The sequence below is a fragment of the Pan paniscus genome, chromosome 13, assembly GCF_029289425.2.
Source record: "Pan paniscus chromosome 13, NHGRI_mPanPan1-v2.0_pri, whole genome shotgun sequence".
In the NCBI taxonomy this organism is placed as follows: domain Eukaryota; kingdom Metazoa; phylum Chordata; class Mammalia; order Primates; family Hominidae; genus Pan; species Pan paniscus.
This window is the reverse complement of record NC_073262.2, coordinates 140,038,445-140,052,084: the sequence shown is the minus strand read 5'-3', so window position 1 is coordinate 140,052,084 and position 13,640 is coordinate 140,038,445. Positions and strand designations below refer to the sequence as shown.

At 47.2% G+C, this 13,640-nt stretch overlaps 1 protein-coding gene across 1 annotated transcript in view; it reads left to right on the top strand.

Annotated features, from left to right (window-relative positions):
* Positions 1-7,086: 7,086 nt before the first annotated feature.
* The window catches only part of COL6A3 (collagen type VI alpha 3 chain), a 91,355-nt gene continuing 84,801 nt past the window's right edge, over positions 7,087-13,640 (top strand). Inside the window, exon 1 of the mRNA XM_003813107.6 lies at positions 7,087-8,600. The gene's annotated coding sequence lies outside the window, so the exon portion shown is untranslated. The remainder of the gene's footprint in view (positions 8,601-13,640) is intronic.

Below are 13,640 nucleotides of genomic sequence, written 5' to 3'. Positions count from 1 at the left end.
AACTTATTTGGAAATGGGGTCATTGCAGATGTAATTATTTAGACGATGATGACGTCATGCTGGAGTAGGGGGGCTTAATCAAATATGACCGGTGTCCTTACAGACGAGGAGAGACAGACACAGAGGAGAACACCGTGTGAAGGCAGACAAAGGGAGAAGCCTAATGGAGATGGAGGCTGAGATCAGAGTGAGGCAGCCACAAGCTAAGGGACTCTGGGGGAAGCAGAGAGGGAGCCTACCCTAGAAGCCTGGAGGGAGTGGGGCCCTGCCAACACCTTGATTTCAGACTCCCAGCCTCCAGAACAGTAAGAAGTAAGTTTCTATTGTTCTAGGAGACCCTGTTTGTAGCACGTTGTTACAGCAGCCCTAGCAAACGAACACAGAGAGTGTGTGTGCCCACTGCTGCCCAAGATGCTGGCCAATGGGACAGGAGCTTGACGGGTAAGCACTTTCCCGAACCCCCTCCAGTTCCCCGGGAAGAACTTTCCCGAACCTCCTCCACTTCTGATGAAGCATTTCCTGAACCCCCACTCCACTTCTGCACCTGCTGTAGGTCTCCCCGGGCCCTGTTCTGTGCTTGTTGTCCCCGGGTCTGGAGCTTCTCTGGTTTAATTGCTCTTGAAATTAATCCCAGGGTGAGGAGGGAGGAGTGGTCAGCGTGGGGTGAGGACCTAGGGGCCTAAGTCCTCCCTACTGAAACTCCCAACTCATCCCTGTGCTTTCAGCCTCAGCTCAGTCTTGGAAAAGAACGGGAGCCTCCAGTTCCTGAGCGATCTGTTATCACTGCAGATCGGATTTCCAGTTTACACGTTCCTCAGGGCTTCCTGCCAGGTGGAAGTGAGGGCGCCCTCTTCTGGCGTCTCCAGCATCCTCCCGGCCCGTCTCGGCCGGCCCCTTAGCTCCGGTTCTCCGCGGGTCTGCAATGAGATCCTCGAGGTCCACGCCTGCTTCATTTTGGCGTCACCTCCACTTCCTAGGGCAGGGCTTCCCCACACAATAGCCCCTCAGTGCACATTTGTTGAATAAGTGAAGGAATGAAGGAGTTGAGATGACTTTGAAGCTAAAATGAGTAGACATCTGACTTTGTGCCTAAGAGAAAATTCTTCCTAAGGCTAAGATTGTTAAATAAAGGAACTGGTCCACCCATCCTTTACACATGGAAATTTATATTTCAAACCGAAAAAGGCCAAATTGGCACTTTGGTGTCGTTCTATAATTATAAAACCAAACATCTCCTTGCTAAAATGTTTGAATTCCAATCAACTGCAAAAAGTTTCTTGGATCTTTTCACATTTGGGCTTGACATCCTTAAAATTAATCAGCTGAGCATGGTTTATAGCTCACAAAAATCTAGGGAAAATGTTATTTATTTTTTTTTTTGAGGCGGAGTCTTGCTCTGTCACCCAGGCTGGAGTGCAGTGGTGCGATCTTGGCTCACTGCAACCTCCGCCTCCCGGGTTGAAGTGATTCTCCTGCCTCAGCCCTCCTGAGTAGCTGGGATTACAGGCACTCGCCACCACGCCCTGACTAATTTTTTTTTGTATTTTTAGTAGAGACGGGCTTTCACCACATTGGTCAGGCTGGTCTCGAACTCCTGACCTCATGATCTGCCCACCTCGGCCTCCCAAAGTGCTGGTATTACAGACGTGAGCCACCGCGCCCGGCCAGGAAAATGCTATATTTTTAACTGGGCAATTTTACACTGATTTTTCCTAGAGCCAGCTAAAAGCTGGCACATTCTCTTTAATGCAATCTTCTCATCCTCCCCAAATGTCCAGGTTCACATGTCCCCCCAAAATTAATCATTCAAGATGAATATAAAATTGTTTGTTAGACTTTCTTCACAAGAATGTTTATTTTCATAAGGTGTTTCCCATACACTCAAAGACTCCCTTTAGGACCCCCAGTCCTCGCCCATATCTCCCTGGGTTGATGCTTTAGGACACATACTCGACATCTACTTTATATTTCAGGATTTTGTGTTACTCAGAAACAAAGACTTCCCTTCCTGCCTGTTTCACTTATTTATTTATTTTTTTGAGACTGAGTTTTGCTCTTTTTGCCCAGGCTGCAGTGCAATGGCACGATCTCGGCTCACTGTAACCTCCACCTCCCGGGTTCAAGTGATTCTCCTGCCTCAGACTCCTGAGTAGCTGGGATTACAGGTGCCTGCCCCCACACCCAGCAAATTTTTGTATTTTTAGCAGAGACAGAGTTTCACCATGTTGGCTAGGCTGGTCTTGAACTCCTGACCTCAGGTGAGGTCCACCCATCTCGGCCTCCCAATCCTGCCTGTTTTGATGAGAAAAGTTTTTGAGAAAAGTTTTTAAGAAAAGTCAAGGAAAATCAAGAATAGCTACACTTTTACCACAGCAGAAGAAATCATGGAATTACAGTGGGAATTAGTGTAATGGCTTGACTGATCTGCTAGTCCAGGACTTATTTCAGAAATGTGTCTTCTTCAAACAGATTGTATTAGTGCACCAGGCAGGACTTCTTTGGTTGTAAGTGTTGGGAACTTAACTTGAACTAGTATAGAAAGGATGTCTGAAATCAGAGAGCCGATTGCATTCTCTTTCTCTCCTCTCCACTTCTCTCTGCTTTGATCTCCCTGACTGGCTTCCTCCAAATGGTAGCAAATATGGCAGCTCCTGGTATTATCAGAGAGGGCTCAAGACTGGCTGGCTCTAAGATGTAAGCAGGCAGACCTGGGGATGAGCTTACCAACTCTGGATCACCTGGTAGAGGAGATGCTAGAAGGTTCTTCTGGAAGATAGCAGCTCTCATTTGAACCCCTGGTCAAAGTAGGGGATGGGCATTCCTGAAATAAGAGAAATGTTGGTCTAGACACATGACCCAACAGCTTTCTGTGCATGGCTGGCACTACGTTTTCCTTCATAGCCTGGTGTGTTTTAGTAGCATAAAGTGAAGTGCTATTTGGTTTTAGACTCTCGAAAATCGCAGAAACAGCATCATTTGTGCAGTAGAATAGAGTAGGAAAAATTCACACCAACATGTCCATATGAAGTGTTTAGGGAATGGGGAGGGGCAGCTGGTCCATCCTTGTTCCTGAGCCCGGGTCTCAGTGGGACTGAATCTAGAGGTGGGAGCTTTGAAATGTGCAAATTGGGGCAGGGATAGAAGTTGAGGCTAGAAATGAGGCAGAGACGAATATGGCTGATGCAGCCCAGATCCCTGAGGGGTTATTGCTGGATGATTCTGGACATTATTGAGCACAGCTACCACTCACTCTGCAGAAGAGAAAACCGAGTGGCAGGAAGCTTAGTTGACGTGCCCAAAACCTGTGGTGAGTTAGTAGCAAAGAAGGCACTAGGGCCTCATTCCTAGAGATCCGCTCAACTTTCCACTCTGACACTTGAGGAGGCTTAAAACAGGCACAGGGATGGAATGAGAAACGCCAGCTGTGACCCTCTGGCTGTGGGGTCAGTGGAAGCCTCAAGTCCTCTTCCTTGATTGGGCTTCTAATCCTTCTTGTCTTGAAACAGGCCTAGTTGCCTCAGTGGAGCATTTTACTTTAAGCTGATTTTGGAATCTCACATACCTCCTCTTCAATAAGAGGAAACTCCAGCCTCACTGCAACAAGCAAATCTATTAACATGATTGCAGATCCATCACTGGGAGCTGGTTGGGAGGGTGAGAAGAGTGGACTTGAGCTGGCCCTCCAGGAATATCTCCCAGGATATCCCAGCATAAACCCTCTGGTCTATTCTGGGAGGCAGGGAAACAGGAGCCTGTACTGGAGAGACTGAACTTAGGAACACACTGCACAGCCGCAATCCAGGGTTTACAGGACAAAGATTGAGGCACCCTTCAGCAACTGTCTGGATGCTGGGATGCAGGGTGTGGCAGATGCTGCTGCTGTGGCTGCGACTTCCCTTTGAGTCCTGGAGACTGTGATGGAACTCGGATGCTGAGTCTGTTACACAGTCTGCCACTGCCTCTTAACATTCAGGGAGCTGGAGTCTTCATATTGGCTTCTCTATGACTGTGTGTATGTTCAAGTTCCTTCTAGCAGAGCCTGAGACAGGGTGTTGTGCAAGCGATTACTGAGAGAGAGCTCCCAGGGGAAACCTAGAAGGAAGGCAGGAAGAAGGATGAGGGCAGGAGAAGAAGCCAGGCAAGGAGTGGGTTCTGAGAAGTCAGGCTGGTCCCATGGCGGGTGTTCTGCAGTGAGAATCCTCTTGCCAAGTTTTTCTGGCCCAGAGGCAATGGACTGGAGTGTCGCATCCCACATCAGACATCACTGGCTGTGGGCCACCCCAAGGGAGATGGGCTATAACCCTGTACTAGTTATCAACTGCTGTGTAACAAATTGTCACAAAACTAGCAATTTACGACAACATGCATTTAGTATCTTGGGTCAGGAGTTCAGGCTTGGCTTCACTGGGTCCTCTGCTGGGGTCTCAGAGGCTGAAACCTCCGTTTGGGAGACTACATTTCTTTCTGAAACATGGAGTCTTTTCAAAGCTCACGTAGATGTTGGCAGAAGTCAGGCCCTTGTGGTTGTCGAGTTGGGGTTCCTGCTTCCTTGCTTGTTAGGAGCTGCTCTCAGCTCCCAGAGGCCCCCACATTTCCTTGCCATTGGCCCTCACAGGATGGCGGCTCACTTTGTCAAGGCCAGTGTCTTAGTCCATTTGGATGGTTGTAACAAAATGTCTTAAACTTGGTGGCTTAAACAACAAAAATTGATTTCTCATGTTTGGGAGTTTGAGAAGCCCAAGATCAAAGTGCCCGCAGATTCGGTGTCTGGAGAGGTCCTGCTTCCTAACTCATGCACTGCATCTTCCCTCTGTGTCCTCACATGGTGGGAGGATGGAGCAGTCTCTCCGTATCCTCTTTTATAAGGCACTGATCCCATTCATCAAGGCTTCTCCTCTACGACCCAATAACCTCCCAAAGGCCCCATCTCCCAATACCATCACTTTGGGGGTTAGAATTTCAACATATGGATTTTTGGGGGGCATGACATCCAGACCCCAGCAGCCAGCAAGATAATCTCTCCCTGCCGTTTCCTAAGACAGAGTCTTCTCTGATCCCTGGGTGACTTCCCACGACCCAACTGTAACCTAATCCAGGAAGGGACACCATTCATTTTTGTCGTGTTCAAAGGCTGGAATCAGGGCTCAGCTTCCATTTGCACTCAAGGGGGGTGGATTACACAAGGGCTTGACTCCTGGGGGTCATCTTGGAATTCCACCCACCTCACACACCCCAATGTGTCCAGAAGAGACAGTTCCCAGCATCCATGAACAGTCCTCCAGGAAAGGGCGTGGGTGTGAACCACTAACATTTGACTCTCATCTGAGGGGAGTCTTGCAGAGGCACCCATGGGACCTTCCACACTGTCCTTGCCCACAGGAGAAAGGGCAGCCAAAGTCTCAGAAAATCACCATCCCTCAGGCCACCTTCCAATCCCATAGCCGTGTATCTGGATGGGGAGGCCCCATCCCCATCAGGGCCACAGCTACAAGGGAGCTTGGAAAATGGAGTTCTGAACTTGCTAACTTGTGTAGTTAAGGACAAGATAAGGGAAGAAAATGGGAAGAGGTGCCAAGAGCCAGTCCAAGCCTGCAGTGAAGGGGAAACAGAATTGAGATATTCCGTGACTTATGAGGTGAACTGAGAGATTCAGTGACTTATGAGGTCCCACCGATGGCCGGGCCTAGATCCAGGACTCAGGACGTTTAGGGCAGCTCAAACTTTTGAGGTTGTTTTCCTCCTGGGATCAGGTAGCAGAGAGGAATTGGAAATGTAAGTGGGAATCCACATAGTGGTGATTAAGGAAGAAAGCTGCCATAGAACCCAAATTCTCTCTTGTTAGTACAAGGGAGGTTTACCATGAGTTTCTGGAAGTTTCTAGAGCCATGGGCAGTGCTGAAGAGGATCTGGATCATCAATGAGTAGGTGTAGCTAAATATTAAAGATTATGGTTTCCTACTGAATGGGAGCTTTTATTTCTTTAAATCATGTTCTAAATGATTTCTTGCCCTTGCTATTTAAATATAGCCATCCATTGGTATCCATGGGGGATTGATTCCAGGAACCTCCATGGATACCCAAATCCACAGAGGCCCCAATCCCTGAAGGAAGGTGGTGTAGTATTTGCACATAACCTATGCACATCCTTCTGTGTACTTCAAGCCATCTCTAGATTACTTATAATACCTAATACAGTGTAAATGCCATGTAAACAGTTGTTATACTGTGTCATTTAGAGAATGATGACAAGGAAAAACATCTGTACATGTTCAGTATATATGCAATCATCTACTTTAAAAAGCATTTTTGAACCACAGTTGGTTAAATCCATGGATGCAGAACCCATGGATACGAGGTCGACTGTAATAGAAACTTTCAATACCAAGGAATGCATCTGCCTAGCGATTTTGCGAAAAAGAGTGTATTTGTATTTGAAAGAAACCGTGGAGTGGAAACACCTAAAACGTGCTTGTTCAGTTAACCTCAGTTTGCTGAGCTGCTTGGAGCATGGGGTTGTAATCAAAGGTTGTCTTCTTTGCAGCAGACAATGTTCTGGGAGAAATAGTCCTCCTTAGTGCTGAAGTTGCAGACTCTAACCAAGGGGGTGGCAGCAAGTATCCCCGGTCTCTGTAGGGGCTTGAGTCCATGCCTGCACTGTGCAGAGAGGATGAGGGCAGAGAATTGGATGCCGCTGGAGGGGCGTGTTGTCCTTCTACATGTCATGCAGGCAGCGCGGTTCTATACTCGGAGCCTCTGCTCAGCGTGTCTTCACCTAAGAACCCCATAATTCAGGTTCCATCCTTGTTCCCTACTCCAGTGCTCTGCAAGTGAGCCCTTTGGTTTAGAGATGGGTTGGGCTTCTTTATGGGAGAGGAAGGGAGCCCTGGAGCTGCAGAGGGGAGCAGGCATTCTCTCTGGGGTGCTGTCTCCTTTCTTCCCTAAATTGGAGGGAGATAATCCATGGAAAGGAGTTAATGATTTCTTCGCTCTTCAAATTGGTTTGGAAGGATCTCTCAGTCAAAAAGAACCTTTCGGATGTCTCTTGATATTTCACATTAATGGACTTTTCATAAGGACCACATGATGGGAGAGCAGTGAGAAGTTTGGGGATGGCCAAAGCTGGGTTGTCATCTGAGCTCTGCTACTAACCCAGACTGGACAATGACGATGTCACTTACTCTCTCGGAACTTCTTTTCTTTTCTTCTTTTCTTTTCTTTTTTTCTTTTTTCTCTTCTTTCCTTTTCTTTTCATCTCTTTTCTTTCTTTCCTTTCTCTCGTTTTTGGAGTCTCACTCTGTTGCCCAGGCTAGAGTGCAGTGGCGCCATCTCGGCTCACTGCAACCTCTGCCTCCTGGGTTCAAGTGATTGTCCTGCCTCAGCCTCCCAAATAGCTGGGACTACAAGTGCCTGCCACCATGCCTGGCTAATTTTTATATTTTTAGTAGAGATGGGGTTTCACCATGTTGGCCAGGCTGGTCTCCAACTCCTGACCTTGTGATCTGCCTGCCTTAGCCTCCCGAAGTGCTGAGATTACAGGCATAAGCCACTGTGCCCAGCCTGTTTCTTTCATCTGTAAAATGGGACCACAATTTCACCTAATAAAAGAAGACATCTTTCTATTTAAAAGGGCTTAGGGTGTTGATGTTTGTGATAAAGGAGAGAATGTATATTGAAGTGTTTTGAAATGTGCAAAGCTTTCTAGAAACAGAAGTTCTTACTCAAGTATTTTCCCGAAGCTTTGGCAAGATAACCATTTTTATTACCCCGTCTGTGCCTAGAATGGGCCTATAAGCGCCACAATCAGAATCATTAGATATAGAAATTAAAAGAAATGTAGCCTCCTTTTTTTGCCGGTGAACAGAGCTTTGGTTAACAGAAAACCAAGGCGATTTTAATTGCTGGTTTTTCTATTTGAAGGGGGAAGTTATTAGTAGAAGTCTCAATTCAGAAACTTCAAGAAGAAATGGGAGGGTGTGGTGAGGGTAAGGGGGGGACTGCATTTCCTGTTTTCCTTTCAGATGGTGTTGGAAAACATTGCAGGAAAACCATGGATACCCACGAAGAAATTCCAAAATTTATTCTTTTTGACGCCAAGGGCCCAGCCCAAAAGGTGACGAGTAGGAGTGGTCAATTTTTTTTTTTAAGAGTTGGGGCTTGCAGGAGTCCAGCTAAACGCTTGTAGGGTGAAGACAGAATTCAGAGGGTGACATCAGCCTGAGCGGGGGCCAGAAGAAACAGAGTGGAGGAGTCTGGTTTCATTTACAGTTTTGGGTCAGTTCTGCAGTGAGGAGGGGGAGAGGAGGGGTCGGGGAGGGAGGAGGAGGAGGAGGAGGAGGAGCTGGAGGAAGCCCTGACTGGTATCCCTGGCCCCAGTCCAGTTTGGAGCTCAGTCTTCCACCAAAGGCCGTTCAGTTCTCCTGGGCTCCAGCCTCCTGCAAGGACTGCAAGAGTTTTCCTCCGCAGCTCTGAGTCTCCACTTTTTTGGTGGAGAAAGGCTGCAAAAAGAAAAAGAGACGCAGTGAGTGGGAAAAGTATGCATCCTATTCAAACCTAATTGAATCGAGGAGCCCAGGGACACACGCCTTCAGGTTTGCTCAGGGGTAAGTGTGATTTCTCTTCTGTTTTTCCAGGTTTGGGGCTAGAAGGAAATGCTCTTAACCTGAAGTGATCCTTTCTAGGTAGCGTTAGTGGCTCTTACGCTCATGCTGATCGCCAGTTTTCTGTACATGTTTTAGGTCTCTGGAAGATTCTGCTGATTTTTCTTTCTCACTTTATGGCAATGGGATTTCCTTAAATTGGTTAAGGTCATGATTGCCTAAGAGCGTGAGCACTTTTCCACCGCGTGTCTGTGGCTGCTACACGCGCCCTGTGCATTCTGGGCGGCAGCGTGTTTCGGCCCATGATTTATTTAAGTTACTGCCGCCTTCTAAAACCCATTCGGGATCCGCTTTGTTGGCAGAAGCGTCTTTGCTGAGGACTAGAATAGCTCCCTGCCAGGCGGCTCCGCTGGGAGATGTTCTCTGAGCTCTCTGGGTGGTGACACTAGGTCAGGGTGCAACAACCTGCATGGGTTTTCTGCCCAGGGCCGCCCATGGGAAGGTGCTGGTGGAGCACATTTGCTGCTTTCACGAGATTGGAGTAACTCTGGTGCTCAGGATCAGGGCCAAGTAAAGGGTCGCTCAGTCATTGCCGTCAAGCTTTCGTCTTTCCAGGAACCTGAAGTCTCTATTGGAGACTTTGTCCCTTGGGGTTGCTTAAAGGAGTTGCAGGGGTCAGAGGAGAAGAAGGAATTGGGCATTTGGGCAGCATGCTGAGTGTCTAAGGCAGGGCCCCTGGGGCTGCAGGGCCAGCCCATGCTGCACAGAGGTGAGGCCAGTGCCAAGCTGGGAGGCCCCGAGGGCTGTTCTCTGACCCGGAGGATGCAGGGTGGGGCTCGGGTCCTCTCTTGCTGAGGATGGACACGTTCACTGACAGTGGCCAGCCTGTTTGGGGAACCTGTTTCAAGGGGCCTACTATGTTAGATAATGAACGGGTATTGAAGTGTGGGTGGGGTCACTGGGAGGGACTAGGGAGTGGTTAAAGAAAAATCTGCTTCCACAGGAAGCCCCAGGAGCCAGTTTCGAGGCCGGTGCAGACCCCAGGAGCAAACCCCTCTGAGCACAGGGGAGTCTGCTGTGCTGGATGAGGAGGCAGGGCTGTGGCCCCGGCTGACCGGCTTCTCTCCCCACATACAGCTCACCCCGATGAGGACCACAGGGTGCTAGAGCTGCAGGGTGCTCAGAGCTCACGGGGATGGTGGATGCTCAACCTGGGATCCCCCAGCTCCCCAGGGTCCCATTCTTAATGCTGTAAAAAACAACCGAAATGGCTTTAAAATCGAAGTTACATTGCTCCTAAGCAAAACTATATTGAAAACTGAGTGGGTGGCCGTTGATGACATTACTGGGACTTCTGAGGTTTTTGTTGGGCTAAAGATAATGGAAGAGATTTTTGATCAGAAGCCACTGATGCAGTAGTTTCCTGGTTTTCAAAATGAGCAACCAGGGGCTCTGAGATGCGGAATTCCTTGCCCAGGCCAGGGAGCGAGTGCCTGAGATGGCAGTGAAATCCTTCCCCATTGAAGGAGAGCAGACAAGCCAGTGACGGAGGATCCCAAATAACTCACATCTCGTTGGGAAAACTGCTTTGGGCTCACTAAGACTCTACCAATGAACCGAGGAAGAAGGGAGGTGGACCGTGGGGCGGGGGCATCGGTTCCGTGACCAGAATACCGGGGCTGGCCGCCCTGCTCAGGCCACCTCCTGGGGGTGGAGGGCACTGAAGGAGGGGACCTGTATGCTCTTCTTTCTGAAGTGGGCTTGTAGCTGAGGATGAAAGCCTGGGGTGGGGAGGCGTGGCTTTTACAAAGATCAGGATCTAGGAACAGCTGCCTGTCTGGACTTCTTTGTTTAGGGGGTTTCTTGCTACCCAGAGGTTTAGTTCTCTCCTTTCCTCACTCATGGTCGAGAGAAGCCAGGAAGCAGACACTGAGTGGAGCAGAGGGCTTGGGAAGGAATTCCATGTTGGGGTGAAGTGAGGCTGTCCTGGCTTTTCCTATCCAGGCATTGGAGGGTGTGGCTACAGCACCTTTCTGGGAGGTGGCTGGGGAAGCCTCTAGAATGTTAGCCCTTGGCCCCGCTCTTCCCCTGCTTGGCAGGGAGCGTGTTCCACCCCACTATGGTTGTGGCCCACAGGTGAGGGGACGTGTGGCAAATGTCCAAACCTGGGGTCTGAATGATATTTTTGATACGAGGTAGGCACCTTTCTGAAAAATTGTCTTTACTTCACGCTTCATTTTATTTCTAAAGCATTCAGGACTCAGCAAATTGCACTGACTTTATCATCAGTGCGTTTTGTGATTTCCTATCCTAGAACTTAATACGTCCCCGATGAGAAAGTAGGAAGAAGCTCCTCTCTTCAGTCGATTGTTGATTTGTGGTTCCAATGAGGCTGCTCATCCTGACCTTAGTTTCAGGAACGGAACCCATAGATGTGGATGCCTAAAGCCAGCTTGAAACAAGACCGCCTTCTTTGGAAGCTTTGGAAGCTGGCAGTGGCTTTTTGCCAGCGAGGTTTCATTTGTTTCCTTGCTCAGAGTGTTTAGACAACTGGATCAAGCGTAGTCTTCACCAGCGGTTGATATCACCTCCCACTTATATGTGAAATTCCATGTTTAGGACTTAAAATTCACCAGCAAGTTGTGAATACTATTGCGTGACACTTCCTTGCAGGCGCAGTAACAGCTGTAGCAAAAATTTTTATTTGAAAGTTCAGTTTTGTCACTGCTCTTTTTGGAAGAAGCTGAAAATCTGCTGTCTCTTGGGGGAAGGATTGCAGGCGGTTTCCATCTGACAGGGATGTTGTGTACCAGGCAGCTTTTCCACCCTGACTTACGGGAGCAAACTTTTCACGGTGTCCTGGCTGCAGCAAGCAGGCAGTAAAAAACACATCGCTGCTACATAAATAGCTGACGATTTGAGGAGGGACCTGACATTTAAAGAAAATCCTATTAGCTCTAGCTAAGGAAATGAAAGCCGCAAACCCTCCAAATTTTAAAGTGGGGGAGCTTTAAAGTTTCCTACTAATTCAGACAGCCATGAACTAGACAAGAATGGTTATCTTCATTCTCCCGTTTCTAGATACAGCTTCTCTGTTTCCACTGTAAAACTTCAGTGGAATTCAGTGTAAAAATTCAGTGCAAAGAAAGGACAATCCTATTCTTTAAATAAAATATGTTGCTTGCCCCCTCTAATGTGTGGTCATGAATGTCTTATTTCCAGGGAGTATTCCGCAGGTCCTGATTTTGCAGAGATATTCCCTTCAACAATTCACTTTGTTAATTTTGAAAAATATAATTTTTAATACATTCTGGTCTTATAGTCCATTTTGGGAAAGAGATGAAATTTTGAGGGCTGGGCACTGTGGCTCATCTCTGTAATCCCAGCACTTTGGGAGGCTGAGGTGGGCGGATCGCTTGAGCCCAGGAGTTTGAGACAAGCCTGGGCAACATAGGGAGACCTTGTCTCTACAAAAGCGTTTTAAAAAATTAACCAGGCATGGTGGCATGTGCCTGTAATCTCAGCTACGAGGCCGAGTTGGGAGGATCACTTGAGCCTGGGAGGTTGAGGCTGCAGTGAGCCGTGACTATGCCACTGCACTTCAGCGCCTGGGCGACAGAACCAGACCCTGTTTCAGAAAAAAAAAAAGAAAAAAAAAAGAAAAGAAATTTTGAGTTAGCACGTTCATCCTGGTCTGTTTTTGAAAAGGCAGTTTGGTTTTCTTTCCTCTAGAGGGAGGTGTATCTCTGCGAGCTTCAGAAAAATCTCTGAAGTGGTGCCTGGAGTCTCCCAGGGTGGAGTTTCAGGGTTTGCAGTAACTCAGTGATGACCATCTCAGCAGAGCTTGCGGGCAGTTTTAGGACTGATATTTCAATACATGATTGTCATTATTATATTTATTGTGGCTGTTCATAATAACGGAAGTGTACATACGTTAGAGCTTTGTTTTTCTTCTCTGCTCAGGTGTAAGTGTATTGAGATGAAATTGTGCCATCAAAGGAGGCATCTTTGTTCCCAAACAATTGCATTACAAGGGTATTCAGCAAATAAGACATTTTATAGGAAGCATTTTACCCATATCTAATTACAGAGGTTTAAATGAACAGTCGGGTGCTTGAGAACCAAAGTAAGTTTGCATATTCATGCCATTGCGTATCCCTGTAGAATTACTGGATTTTAGAACTGTAAGGGTGTTCGTGACATGTCCTTTGATACTTTCCCCTAATAATGGACAATGGGTTTTAACATACTTTTAAAAATTCACACAAGCTATAATTATGAATGTCTCGTCTTGAATATTTATTAATACAAATATATATTACTGACTCTCAGATTTATGTCTGTTCGCTTGAGATAACCAGCATTAAGACTCTGAGGGAGAGAATTCTAGCTCAGAGCAAAACAAACAAACAAACAAACAAACAAAAAAACAAAAACCTAACCCTTTGGTTGGTCTTTGTGTTCTCATGTTTACTTAAGTTTAACAAGACCTATTGTGCATCATGGCCTTGAGCACTGAGGTTCAGGGAGGGGATATATCCCTAATGCTAAATGACGAGTTGATGGGTCCAGCACACCAACATGGCACGTGTATACATATGTAACAAACCTGCATGTTGTGCACATGTACCCTAAAACTTAAAGTATAATAATAATAAAATAATAAAAAAAGAGAATACATTCTTGGGGAATATAAAAAAATGACTAAGACATAGCCCCCTCTCTTCTGGTTGGCAAACATATAATTTCTGTTTGGCTAATTGAAATATCAAAAAAACTACTACCTTGGTGGATGGTTTCTCCACGCCCTTTATGCTTCAGATGAAGAAAGAGAGCTCAGAGAGGCATGCCCAGTGACAGGGCCACAGAGCTAGTAGCAGAATTGTCTGATGTTTCCAATATGCAGACATCTTGGAATCTGGACATTTCAAGGGGGACAAGCCTTTAAGAGTGTATTTTAGGGTGCCATGTGGAGAAAGGTACTCTTCCCATTCCCAGTCTTCCTTGGAGTAGCCTCTTTTAAGTTGATTCAGCAGAGGAGTA